The following is a 13,640-nucleotide window of genomic DNA, read 5'->3' as shown; positions in this document are numbered from 1 at the left end:
ATAAAAAGGCTAAGGAAGTTGAGCAACTTTAGGATCCCCTCGAAATCCCAGCCTATGAAAGAAGGAAGTGCTGTAATAAAATTGGCCAGTCTCTTTTGGCACTGCCAAAGAGTAATGTTACTTCCAGTGGCTGGAAAAGTGGCTGGAAAAATGTTTCTAGAACATAACTTCCTCCAAGGGGTACCACCTTCTGGAGTAAAAAATGCAGGAGGAAGGGACAGTGACACATCACCTCACCCAGATTCATCCTCAGAGCAGAATCAGTTCTACATGAACCATTCCTGAGAGATGTTAGTCCATTCAGGGCCTTGCCAGCTTTTTCCTGATGCCTCACTTAAATCCTCTTTACTTGCTTTTAAGCCAATACCTTCTTCTATCCACAGTGGACATGCTTTATTTATTTATGACTCATTTTGCAGCTACCTTTAGCGCATATGAAATCTGCTGTTCTAGTTCCTCTCTTTTTCAGTCATTGGACTTAAACTAGTTCATTTCTTTCAGTCTTTCCAAATTAAGTCAGATGTTCTAGATATCTGTTGATCCTTGTTGTTGTGCTGATAATTATTTTTAAGTTAGTTAGATTACATCCTTCTCAAAGAACAGCTTCCAAACCTGGGTGCAGCACTGCAGCAGGGCAGAGAAGGAACATTTCACACATCTGTCCAGCAGCAATCTTGTTAATGCACCCAGTTTGATGTTTGCATTTTGTGTAATAACACAACAGGATCCTGGGGCTCCACAGAGCTCTTTAAAATGTTGAGAACCAGGAATAGACACAAGATGCAGTATTGGTTTATACTTAATTGTATAAATATTTTTCCACTGTATTTTTTTTTTTTTTAAATCCCGGAGTGAGTAAAGGAGGGGCATACCTTTTTAGCTGTTAATGCTCATAGTCTTATAGAAGACTGTGGGAGAGACACAATATGTCTGGTTCAAGCCTATTCTTAACTCTAGACCCAGCAATAGTCACACAGCAATCAGTGAGGTTTCCAAGACTAAGCATGTGTTTGAATACTTTGCTAAACTATGATGTTCATGCAAGGGAATACAAAGTGGTGTCTCTAATACATTTTAGCTGGTGGCATCTCAGCAGAAAATTTTGTAGTGGAATTTTTTATGTGTGCGCACACACACATGTGCGTGTATAATGCAAAGGAGGTTTAAGAGATCGCTACTATATGAAATGAGATCAGTATAGATTGTTAAGTATCAAAATAATACCTAACAAGATTAAAATATTTGAAAATATTATTATGAGTTGGAAATGGACATGACCTTGTAAACGACTTTGAACTTTCTCTTATGTGCCCCTTTCCATACCCAACCCAAGTTGCTACTTGACCATCTGCAAGCTTGAGGGCAGCCAGCAACTTCATGACCAAGGTCTACTGTGCAGGCATACAAATGCATGGAAACTCTGTAATAAGGTAGTAAAAGACATGCATATATACAAATGTAAATATATGTAAACATATATATGTATATGACATTTTGTTACATGTAGCAACAAGTTTCCATAGATACTATTTTTTCCACTAATATTTAGATGTGCTACAGAGCAGCAGCTGGACTGACTATGACAAGGTGTGAGTAGGAGAGTCACAACATGTAAGGTAATAGCCATTATTTTCTGTTTTCTATTTTACAATGATTAAATATTATTGTCTTGTTAGTATTATCTCAATAATAAATAAGAGATACTGTTGCTTTGTATACTACTGTTCTCACAAACCTTGGTTGCAGGATACCACAACTGCAGGTCACTATCAGGGCAGACCAGCAAAGAAAGATTTTAATGATGTTTATAAAGTTCTGGTGGGATTAGATTCAGCTGTTCCTGGGATAAGAGCTGCCCTTGACTATGCAACAGTTTTGACCAGCTTGAGATGAATGAAAGAATGAAGGTAAGGAAAAGAACAAAGAGAGGAAATGCCCGCAAAAGGCAAACATATATAATCAGGTTTTGCTAAGACATGTGGGGAACCCAATGAAGGCTGTGTTATCTGAACCACAGATGGTCTACAAGAGACTGTGGAAAGAAGGAGGATGAGAGTGACCTTTGGGAAACCCCAGTGAATGCAGCAGCTCAGTAGCAGCTCCCTTTCACCAGATTGCCTCAAGAACACTTTTCCTACCTTGCTTTTCCTTTTCTTTGAAGTGAGGCACTATCAGGATCACTTGTACTTTTTGTTTTCAGCTGTCACCCAGTCCTGCTGCAGTCAGACTTAAATTTATCAGCCCTGTTATGGAGGTGCAGCAACTGAACTAACTGCAAATAGGAAAGCCTTTGAGTGCTGAGGCAAACAGCTACTGGCTGGATGGGTTCTTCTGAGAAACACCATTCAGCTACAACCAGAAGGAATTAGGAAGCTGCTGAGTACGAGGGACCAAACCTCCCTTATCCCAGGAAAATGTATCATCCTTGTTTGGCTTTGTTTGTGGCAGGTGGGGTGGATGGATGGATGGATTAGCTATGCAGTGATCAGAGGCATGGTTTGCTAATGCTGTACATACCTTTCCTTGGTCCAGCCCTGTGACATGGCTCAGCCAGCACTGTGATGATGGGGACTGCCTGCTGCAAAGGCTACATCATCAACATGCACCACTGGGGTGGGTTACCCTGGGCTGTAGCTCGGGGGATGGCTACAGTCCCCTTTTAGGTCCCCTAGCACATGTACCTCCAACTCTGAGCTGTAAGACTGGAAGGAGAGCTCAAGCCCTGTACCCTGTTCATTCCAGCATCTCTCTGGGGAAACCACTAGAAAAAGAGCCTGCTTAGGTTAAGACACCATGAGTAATTTACCATGGAGATTTCTGTGTGCTAAAGCTTCTTTGGCAGCAGACTTTGGACTTGTTCTTATACTGGAGAAATATTTAAATGCAGAAGTCAAACCTGGTGGCCAGGCTTTCAAGGGAGATGGCCTCAATAGCTGAAGAAACTTCTCTACCCTGAACACCCTCACTACTTTCTGATGAACTGTTTTTTTTTGTTGGGGTTTATTTATTTATTTATTTTTTTATCTTTGGCATTTCTGGAGGCTGGAAGCTCAGCATAAACCTCACAACTACCCTTTCTCTTTTGAAATTCCCACAGGGCCAAATAGCAGCCCCAACCATGCTTGGTGGGAGGGTAAAGTGCAGTGAGAAGGACAGATACCTCCTGTCCTCCCTATCAGTCTGAGCTTCTGTATCATCAATCTGAGCTTCTGTATCAATACTTTACAGTGCTGCCATTTATTGGCAGCAAAGCTCAGTGAGGTGTTTCGTAAAGCTTTCTGTGGAGAAATGGCACAGTTGCTCTGAATATCACTGCTGGAGGTGAGGAAATGGGAGCAGGTGGTAAAACAACCCCCTCAATATATTTATGTCATGACTTGGCTAAGAAGGAGCATCCCCAACTTTACAACTTTTGGACGAGTAACTGGCAGCTGCAGCTGACCTGCAGATGTTGGCCTCTCAGAGAGACCCACTGGCCACCTGCTCCAAGTTGCTTTTGCCAGGAACTGGCTTGAAACAGAGGTGCTGATAGCTCCCAGTAGGATGGAGACTTTCTCCTGATGGATACCTGATCAAATCCAGCTCAGCAGGGCATGATCAGAAATTATTCATGCTGCTCTCCTCTCAGATGGGTGCAAAATTGGGAGAAACACCATCGATGTCAATAGTTACCCAGAGGTAACTATGGAGAAGTGGAAGCCAACAGAGACTTGGCTGCCAGTCCTCTTTCTCCTCTGGAGCAGCAGTGCTCAGGCAGGTCTGTGGGGAAGGAGACTGCTCTCCTCCTATTCCTTCACTGTCACTCCTTTAGAGCTCTGCAGCTGAGGGTCAAAAAGTGCTTTATAATACACAAAGAAGTAGCTGTGAGGAGATGCAAACACAGCTGAGACATGCCTTAAATGCTTTGCTGCAACAGGTTTTTACCCTTAAGACTTTTGGGAATGCAGCTGTCCTTTGCTTGTGGGTAGGCCAGGGTACAGCACCAGTTAAACCTTCTGCAGGCACGGGAACTGTTCTGGTTACCTCCCCTTAATGTAATTTAACAAGATGCCAAAAGATTTAATAAACCATATGTGTATGAATGTATCTGAAACAGGAAAGAAAGGAAAGTTTTCCAGGACCCATTTGGCAAAAGCTGCACTTGAGCTGTATCTCACAGATTATAAACCTATTACACATACACTATTTTCCCCCTGGAATGAACCCAGCCCTGTGAACCTCACAGTGTGCAGAGTGTCCCATTATGAACTGTGTGAAACCAGCAAAACAAAACCATCTTCAATTCTTTTTTTTTTTTTATACCTTTCTGAATCTTCTTAGCCATGAAATGCCTCGCATTTGCTGCATACTGTGGCAATAAATACAAAATGAAGTGAAAGAAGATGCGGATTATTAAACTACACTCCTTAATAGATTTGATTGCATCTAATGTCTAAATCATGCGGCATTGCTGAGACGTGAACAGCACTTCTTGATACAGCAGAGCCCTTTAAATTGAAGGCCTGATGAAGGAAAAGTCCCTCTATGGGAATACATATTCAATGTATGATAGCATAATGCCCTATTACAATGGTAGGACACTCATCTTCCTTCCCTCTGTGGAACCACGATTACCATCCTGGACTAAACTGAAGTGGTCTTCATAATTTGGACATCGCTTGCTCCTGCTGCGTTTTTCTGCTTTTAAATTGGAGACATTTGTTGCAAATCTCTGCTATTCTTGCTGTCAGAATCCTCACATCAGAAAAGTGGCTAATTGACAATAGACCTGATCTAAAAAATAAAAATAAAAATGGTCATTGAGGAAGCCAGCAAATGTTTACCTTTTGGGTTTAGATACAAAATTTTAATTGTATCTAAAAAGATTGGTTGTAACTTGGTTGTAATTGTTAAACATTTTTCTGAAAACTTTCTAAAATAAATCTGCAGGGGTGTGGGTAATGAGATGAACAATTGTCTTTAGAAACAACACAGGTAGTGTTAGCACTCTAGGGTAAAACTCAGATGGGGAAGGACTGCCAGGCCTATGGGCTGCTTGCATCAGCTGTTAGCCCCAGGGAGAGTCCATGTGACTCAGGGAGCTTTTACGCAAGGGACAAAGACCTGGTGGGATGGTTTGGTCTCTGTAATCCCTGGAGATCTTCTCCTTGCCACTCCCAACCCAAGGCAGAAAATGAGCGGCTCCAGACCTTGCTAGCCTAGCACGAGGTGCGGCACCTGGGCTGGTGACCATGCGTGGTGCCAACCCAGCCAATTTATCTGGTCCTGCACAATTCCACCTTCCCCGAGCAAACAGCTGGGTGACCTCTGACATGATGCTGCTTGGGGTGCTCCTAAGCTCTTGCCCCACTACCTCCTCCCCTTTCTTCGAGACACACTCTTGCTTCCTTGCTGAATCTGTCCTTCCCCCTTTACTGCACCTGCTTGTGCCATGGCTGCTTTCTATGGGGCAATGGATTGCTGAGCTGGCTGTTATTAAAACCATAGGGTCTAGCACAGCTTTGTGTTAGAATGGAGCTGTGGTCAGTCTGACAGGCCTGGCCTTGCTTCCACTACCTCTGGGTTCTCTCTGGGTTGTACTCCATGTTGTGGTGCAAACTGGCCTTCAAGATAACAGCAAAAAGTCTTGGGCTTCTGGTTATAAACTTCTGTGATCATGAGATTCTTAATTTTTATTCACTCAGCTCCCTCTCTTCCACTGATATTTTTATGACTATTTATAGACTTTCTGGAGCAAAAAAAAGGAAACTCAATAATATATTTTTCCTATACTTTTTTTATTAGGCCACTATTGAATTAAGGTATATTTATTTTTATTAACAGTTATTTTTACTGTTCTTTTCCAGAACACAAAAGGCACCAGAAAGTAAGGCTGTACATCAGCCCATGATTGCATGTGCAAATGTCACTGCTGCACAGAGCTCCTTCTCTTGTTCTCCGCCTTGCTGTGTGTCACCTTCACACCACAGTCACCAGCTCTCAATCACTCCCTATGATGGAGGTCAAAGAGTACTTGCAAAGTCTTAAGTCTTCCTGGTGACAGTCCAAGGGGCTGCTGGAGCACTTGAGACAGACTTCCTCTCCTTCCTCAGCCTTCACAATGAAAGCTTCTTTTTCCTGACCTTGAGGCACTTAATATTTCTTTAGTGCTCTGCTAGCAATGGTGTCAGCGAGCAAATTGTTGTGACTCAGTCAGCCTGAATTTGTCTGGGCTTATTTCTTCATAGACTCTCATCATAGCAAAATCTAAATGTAATTTACTACGTGATTCCCTCAGCTTTACCAAGTCTTCAGTGGGGGTAAATTGGAATAGCTCCTAAATTCAGCACCCCCACTGTTACTAGGTTTTGGCTTACAGCAATGGACTCCATGTAAATGTACTAGATTAACAGTTAAAATGCTTTGTGACATGCTTATCAAAAGACCCTGGGTAACTCACTTAGTCTTTCTTTGCTTCCACTTGCCACTCATAAAAAGAACATGACACTCTTCCTTCTTCTTGAATAATCCACAAAGCTTTTATGATTGTTCTCTACACTATTTCCATGCTGTTCACTTTCCATGTAATTTGCAGGTTCTTTGGAACTGGGAGTACCTGGGGTCTCTCATACATATCTTACATCTTTGTGCAAATAAAATAGCAAACTGTCTCCTGTAATTTCTGTACAGCACCCCATGATTTATCCTTCTGATTAAGGAAAAAAGTACTATGAACATTTAAACAAGAATATTGTCTAAAAACTGGAGTGTATTTGGCATCAAGACAATCTCCCTCTGCAGTGATGAAGTCCCACCAGGAATGGAGAGTTTAGAGAGAACTGTGAGCCTGAGACATCCCACCCATCTCCATGTCAGGCAGGTACCGGTCCACTTGAGTAGCCTGCTTAGACCGTGCAGTCTAGTGGCTTTGTATTGCTCTGGGAAAGTGACCTCTGGCATTTTGAAAGACAGCGAGTGCTATACATCTTTCCCAATGTGAGGCAACATGGCTGTGTCATACATAGCCTGCTTCAGGCAGTGTACTCCAGCCACATATAAGTCCCAGCTTGCCACTTACAGTCCATGTGGCAGCCCAATCCAACTGTTAGGGTTGCCGCCAGGCTACCTTTAGCATGCAAAGAAGATGACCAAATAGCCACAGAAAACAATACCACAGGGCACCCTGAACACACCTGTATGGCAGTTATCTCCAGCTAGCTCCATTTGTATGAATCCTATCCACAACCCTTCTGAGAGGTGCCCTATCCTACCATCAAATGGTTATTTCTCAATAATTTGGGTGGTGCTTGCCTTGGCATGAAGAGAGACATTCACATTTCATCTGGGCAGGAAATCTATATTCTGTATTATTCTTGTGTTAATAATACAGAGGGCTAAATCAAAGGTGAATTGATTTCCTGAAGCTGAACAGACTTTTGGCGTTAGCACAGATACAGCCACAGTCAAAGAGCAGACCTTTCAATTTAGTTCTGCTGCTGTCGATGTAAATAAAATTGCTCATGAAGCAAATTGCAGCAAGTTATTGTCTGCACTCAGAACCATTATGTTCTTTGGAAATGATCACTTATGTTAGACAGCAGATTATGTTTCTATGAAAGTGTGTAAGGCAAATGCAAAGCACAATTTACCTTGAAGGTCAGCTGAATATTACAATTGGCACTTACAGGTCATTATTATGCAGCGAAAATGATCCCAGGGAAAGGAGTGATATTTGTGAAATGACACAAAACCAGAGATACTTGATTAGCTGACATGAACCAAGAGAAAAAGCCACATGGGCTGTTAATCCATATGACCATGGAGGGCTGGAGGTACAGTTTCAGCATAATTATCTGGCTTGTGTGGGCAACACATGGGTGTGGGAAAGCATCCCACGTAAGGGATATCCATGTAAGGACATGGCAAGGAGGGGGAGAGATCTTCCCTTTGGTGCCTCATGTCAAGAGAAGGACTCAGCTCCAATTCACGTACCATTAAAAGGTGGGGATTTGGTAGACAGAGCAGGAAAGTAACTCTGGGAAGAGACGTGGCCTTGCTGGTAGAGCAGAGGAAAATGATTAACCACCCATCCTGAGGCATGGCCTGTTCTGCGTCCTAGGGAGAAGAATGAGTTACTGGCCAACTACAGCCAAAAGGCTGGTGGTTACACTGCTGCAAAATACTATTGTTCTGCTCAGATACAGTCTGTACTAGTGCTCATGGCTGCATAAAAGTCCAGTCACCATAGTGCTCTTTAGCTCTGAGTACACAGAGCAGCAAGAACTAGGTTACTGTGCCTCCAAATTTCTCTTGGAGGCAGCCTGAGCTCAGCAAGGGTTCAGGCTGCCAGCCCATCCTGTGTGTCCTGACAGTGGGGTGCCCTTGCAGTGCCCTGCCCTCGCAGGAAAGGCCCTGAGCTGCACAGCCTGCATGATCTCAATCACATAACATTGCTGCAGAGACAGAGGAGAGATTTGGAGGTTGCTGAGCAAGTACCCCACAGAGAGACAGAGCCCATCCACGTGTCCTTGGAGCACACCCTGAGGTGCCAGGTTCCTCTTAGGTTCACCAGCTGGGTCACCCAAAGCTAACCGTCACCATCCCTTTCATGTGGCTGGTCAACAAGGAAGATAGAGCAGAGCCTCACACTCTTGGGGTGAGTTTCCAGACAGCTGATGTTGGAATAAGGAAGCTCTCATAAGAGAGGATGTCACTCCTATCAAGAGTGAACGATCATAGAGAAGCATGCACACAGGGAGCTCTGCTGGGAGCAGCCTGTTGATGTGGGCACAGGGACCGATCCCCCTGCACAACTGGCTCATGTAGCTGGCACTCACTGGGTGTGCATCCTCTCCCATGACAGCCCAGGCGCCAGCAGGTTCAAGGATGATTTTCCGCATTTACTGCAGATCCACAGTGGCATTCTGTTCAGCAAAAATGTCTCTTTTAAAAGTGCTTTGCTACTTAGGAGAGAGAGGAAAACTCCAGCAGTCATGCCTCTATTGTCATTGGCTAATTACAAACTGCCTTGTACAACTGTTTCAAAATCCTATACGCAGCTGCTTTGCGCCTTTACAGAGAGCAAAGAGAGTCCTGAGGGCTCTGAAATGGTGACTACTAATCCTGATGTAGGCACATCCAGAAAATGGGAAATGGTGGACCTAGCTGTCAGTAGGAGTCATCTGGAAGACATGTCCCAGTGCATTTTCCAAACTAATTGGATGAGATACTGCAGTCATTTCCAGCACAGGTCTGATGTTTGATGGACATAGCACAGCCATGACCTGGCAGTATTGGTGGTCCCATGCTAATGGTTCATGGGAGAGAAAAGGAACTATCAGTACCGCTTTGATGTATAAAGCTGGCGTCTTTTACTTCCAAGCTTACAGCAGGAGACAGGATGGGAATTACTTTAAAACACTGCTGGATACAGAAATAATAAAGAAAACCTGAGTAGATGATAAGTGAATGTCCTTTTTAATGGTGCTGTCCCTAATGAAGTATAGCTCTCCCACCTCTGTAAAAAGTTTCCTTTTTCTGCCTGTTAACATCAGATAATCAATCTCGTCCCATCAGCTTCAGCAGTATGCAACTCTCTCAGCTTGCTGGGGAAAAACTTCTTTTTTAATTTCCTCTTTAATTAAGCTCTACAGCATGCTGCTTTACTTGCAAGGCTCAAAGATGTATGGACATTGCTTCAAAAAAACCATTGGAGATAAGAGCATTAAAGATAGCTCTCTCTAACACTAAGTGGTCCAAAGCCACAGGTAAACTAATGCACAGGCAACAACATCAGAAACAAAAGGAAGTAATGATATGCAATTACTGGATTTGCAAATACTCTCCTGGGATTGGGGCATCTAAACACTCTATACCAGACTGCCAAAATGTACCATTTTTTTTACTATTGCAAAGCAAGAAGGCACTTAATAGCAACACACATGGTATAGCAGTTTCTTTGACTGGTATGAATGGCTCTGTCAAGCTAGTAAGAGACAGGAACAGATAAATGCTTTCCATTCAGATTTGCTACTGTCTGCATCATTGTTCCTATAATGTAGTCGAAGGTGATTTTAAACAGCTGTTAACAGGTGAGGTTGGACCATTCAAGTACACATTCATCAGGCACTTGCCTGATGATAACCCAGGTCTCTATAGATGTGAGCTGGTCCCTAACCATTGCCTTCATTGCTCACCATCCATGCCCAGCCCATTAGCTTGCTGTTGTTCAAAGGAGTCTGTGCCCCATTACTGCCTGTTCATGCCTGTGTGTTCAATAGAGGTGGCTGGTTTCCCTCTGTCAAACACTTCAGGTTACCCTTGAAATGCTTCTACTTTCCATGTTCTGTTGTGCTGTCCAGGCACTGCTTGGGCATTCATCTGTTGACCATACAAGTAATGTGCTTTCCCCTGCATCTGGACCATCATTAGAAAAACTGGTAGACATAACTACCCACAAAGAATTCATAGCATTATCTATATTTAGACCCTGAGACATTGTTGGTGGGGAGGTAAGGCTACATAATTATAAATTGAAGCAGAGGTTAAATATGTGATGCAATGTTTTTGGCCTTCCTGACCCTATACCCTGGGTCATTTATTGTTCCTCCCATGGCAGTGCTTAGAGACTCTTGTGACACATAAGATGCTGTACATCAACACAGAAAGACAGACACCATTACAAAGAATTTGCTGTCTAAATAGGCAAGCAAATAATCTTATGAGTGTCGGAGCTCAGGACCTGGATCCCTGGCTGTTTCTCACTTAGGTTCTTCTCTATTCATAATATATCTGAGCTGGAGCTGCTATACTTTCCTCATAAGGACACGTGGCATCTTCTACGCAACTGCCTATTTTCATTCCACTAGGAACTCAGTGTTCCTGAGACCTTTATCCTTCACCAAATTTGGTTGAAACTGGTGAAAAAATTAAAACAAGTCTGCTGTGGAAAGGCTGAGTCACGTGGAGTGACTGCATTTATATTATTGCATTAGAAGACCAGGCTAAACAACATGGAAAAGATTTCTATTTTAATTCTTGCTTTTCTGGTGAGGAACGTAAGCAAAGAGCAATGTGGTAAAGCACTTCGAAAAGGTTTGAAATATAAAAAGGAGCTTGCCCTGTGAATTCTCATTTTACTGGGCTGTTTATGAAAATCTTTTTGCACAGAAAGTATCTGGTGGCTTCAGATTAGATTATACATACCTGTTAGGAATAAAGCAGAAGGGGATTCTGATAAAAAGACCAAAGGCATAACCCATAAATCAAGAAGCGAAACAAAAATGGAACTTGCTGCTGATGGAATTTCCATTGATTTATTTGAACAGCCCCAGTATGAATAACAACTTTATCTGTCTCAAGACTCTCTCCCCACAGCACACTGATTTACAGCAGCCATCCATCTCTTTTCATAATTAGCAGGCTCTGACAGTATGTATTCTTCTCTGCCCACCTTCATTACCATTAAAATTTAGACTTCCTCCCTGCTCTGGAGCAGCAAGCGTTCATGCCGCTGGGTGCACTGGGATTACTCAACAGCTTGATTTGTGGAGGTGTTTTCTTATATCCCACCTCCTTCGCACTGGCAGGTAGAGTCTGCTGCTTGCAGGAGGAAACTTTTCTAGGAATGCAGCAGAAATTAAGACAACGTTGGTACTGGGTGGCAAAAAAAGAAATGGGGCTATAATGTTGAAAGTCAAGGCATGGAGCAACCAAGTCTCATCTGCCCCCTCAAATGCTCAATAGAAGCAAAACAGCAAAGGCAACCAAGCTGGCCAAATGATTGATTAACAGAGTAAGTCAGACTCCTTTGTTATAGGTGACTTTCTTCAATCTCAGGTTCATTTCCAGTCTAAACTTTAGGGAACCCATGATGTCTAATACACCACAGAAGCGGATGACAAATTTCTGTGAAGCATAAAAAGCATAAATGAAGTTGTGTCCTTTAAATTTGGAAATATTTCTTAAATAGCTGAAAGTGAGATCAGAAGGTGATTTTTTGTGTCAGCATAATTACATTGATGACATGGCATTATATCCCTGGATAATTTGATCCTAGAGCTGATTTGGCAAGGAGAAAGCAACTGCTTCTTCTTGGACATACTACATTTCCAGAATGCTAGATGGGCCTGAAGTTTCATAACCAACCTAATTATACACGTATTGCTTATTAATATGGTAAATCAAGAGATGGTGTTAGGCATTTAATTGGCATGTAATACTCATGTGAAATTAATTAAATAATCATTGGCAGATGTATTTATGTGACCATTTTTGGTTATTAATTGAAATTTAATTAAGTTGCTTATGGCAACATGTGAAATAATCTCTGAACAGGTTTATTGGAGATACGAATGGAACCTCATGTTTTAACCAGCTATTTTTGCATTCAGAGCTACCTCTTTCTGTCTATGGAGTGTCACTGGTTGAGCATGGGGCTTACAGTGGATGGACAAACCCAACTTTAGCTGCTCAGGTCATTCTGGGTGAAACATATTGCTCATTTTTCTCTCCCTTTGTAGGAACTCTTACAAGGTGACAGGGTGGCCAAAGGAGATATCCCAGAGGATACACACTAAATCCATTTGAAAGTGCAAACTTTGGTCTCCTGTTTTGTAAGTCAGAAGGACAAAAGTCAAATACATCATTTATTGCAAATTCTTCTTTCTGATTGAATGACTGTGTCCACTTTCTGGATATGGAGACAGAATATAGGGGAAAATGAAGTGCTTGTCTTGCCCTGTAAGCACGCAGCTGACATGATGATGAAATTTCACTTTCTGTTCCCTGATTGTCCACCTTAATCACAGGCCCATACATTCCAGCTTCATTGAGAAACTGATTGCTCATGAATGTCACCCAGCCTCTGAGCCTCCTACAGAGTATCTCATCACATGTGCTTATTTAGATAAACAAATACTGCTGATAACAGCACAATTTGCACAGCTTTGTGACTTGGAACTGAGCTTGCTGGTGTCTAGGAAAGCACATGTTCATCCTACTGAGTTTTCATTGGTGAGGATACCCATAGGCTGTTCTTGTCTTTTCATGGTGCAGGTTTTCATGGAACTTGCAGGTGGGCATTTGAGAGCTCTGCTCCTCTGTCAAATTTGGCTGAAGTCAAATAATGCTTTCAGAACTGATTGTTGCGGGGATACCCAGAATCCGAGCCTTCAGACTGATAATAGGAGTCCATAAACCCTGTTTTCCTAGACAAAATAGGCTATAATGATCCCTTACAGGCAAATCAAAGAGTATCAAAACAACAAGCTTCATTTTGTTCATCCTGTCTCAGGTAATCACGCCACAGTCTTTTTGGTTACCTTTATTATAACAAACCCCATCATGCCCCTCTAAGAGGGACACCTCCACAGCACAGTTTGCTGACAAGTTATTTATAGGTCTAAGTGTGTCTGCTGGTTTGTCTAGTCCTTCAGCACAAGAATGGTTTTCAGTGTCACTGCTCTTTATTTTTGTATCCAAGCTAGTTTAACACCATAGGTCCTATCTTAAACATCACTTAGATCCCTTACCTCATTATTCTACCGTACTTCTCTCTTTAGTTGTGTTTACCAGGAGAATTGAACTAGAAGATGAACCCCTTGCTGATTTTTGGTTGTAGTGTGAGACCTTTGCTGTTTGGCACATAGTCTTGATAAGGG

This window comes from Pelecanus crispus, chromosome 5 (genome assembly GCF_030463565.1).
Source record: "Pelecanus crispus isolate bPelCri1 chromosome 5, bPelCri1.pri, whole genome shotgun sequence".
In the NCBI taxonomy this organism is placed as follows: domain Eukaryota; kingdom Metazoa; phylum Chordata; class Aves; order Pelecaniformes; family Pelecanidae; genus Pelecanus; species Pelecanus crispus.
Note: the sequence above shows the minus strand (reverse complement) of the source record.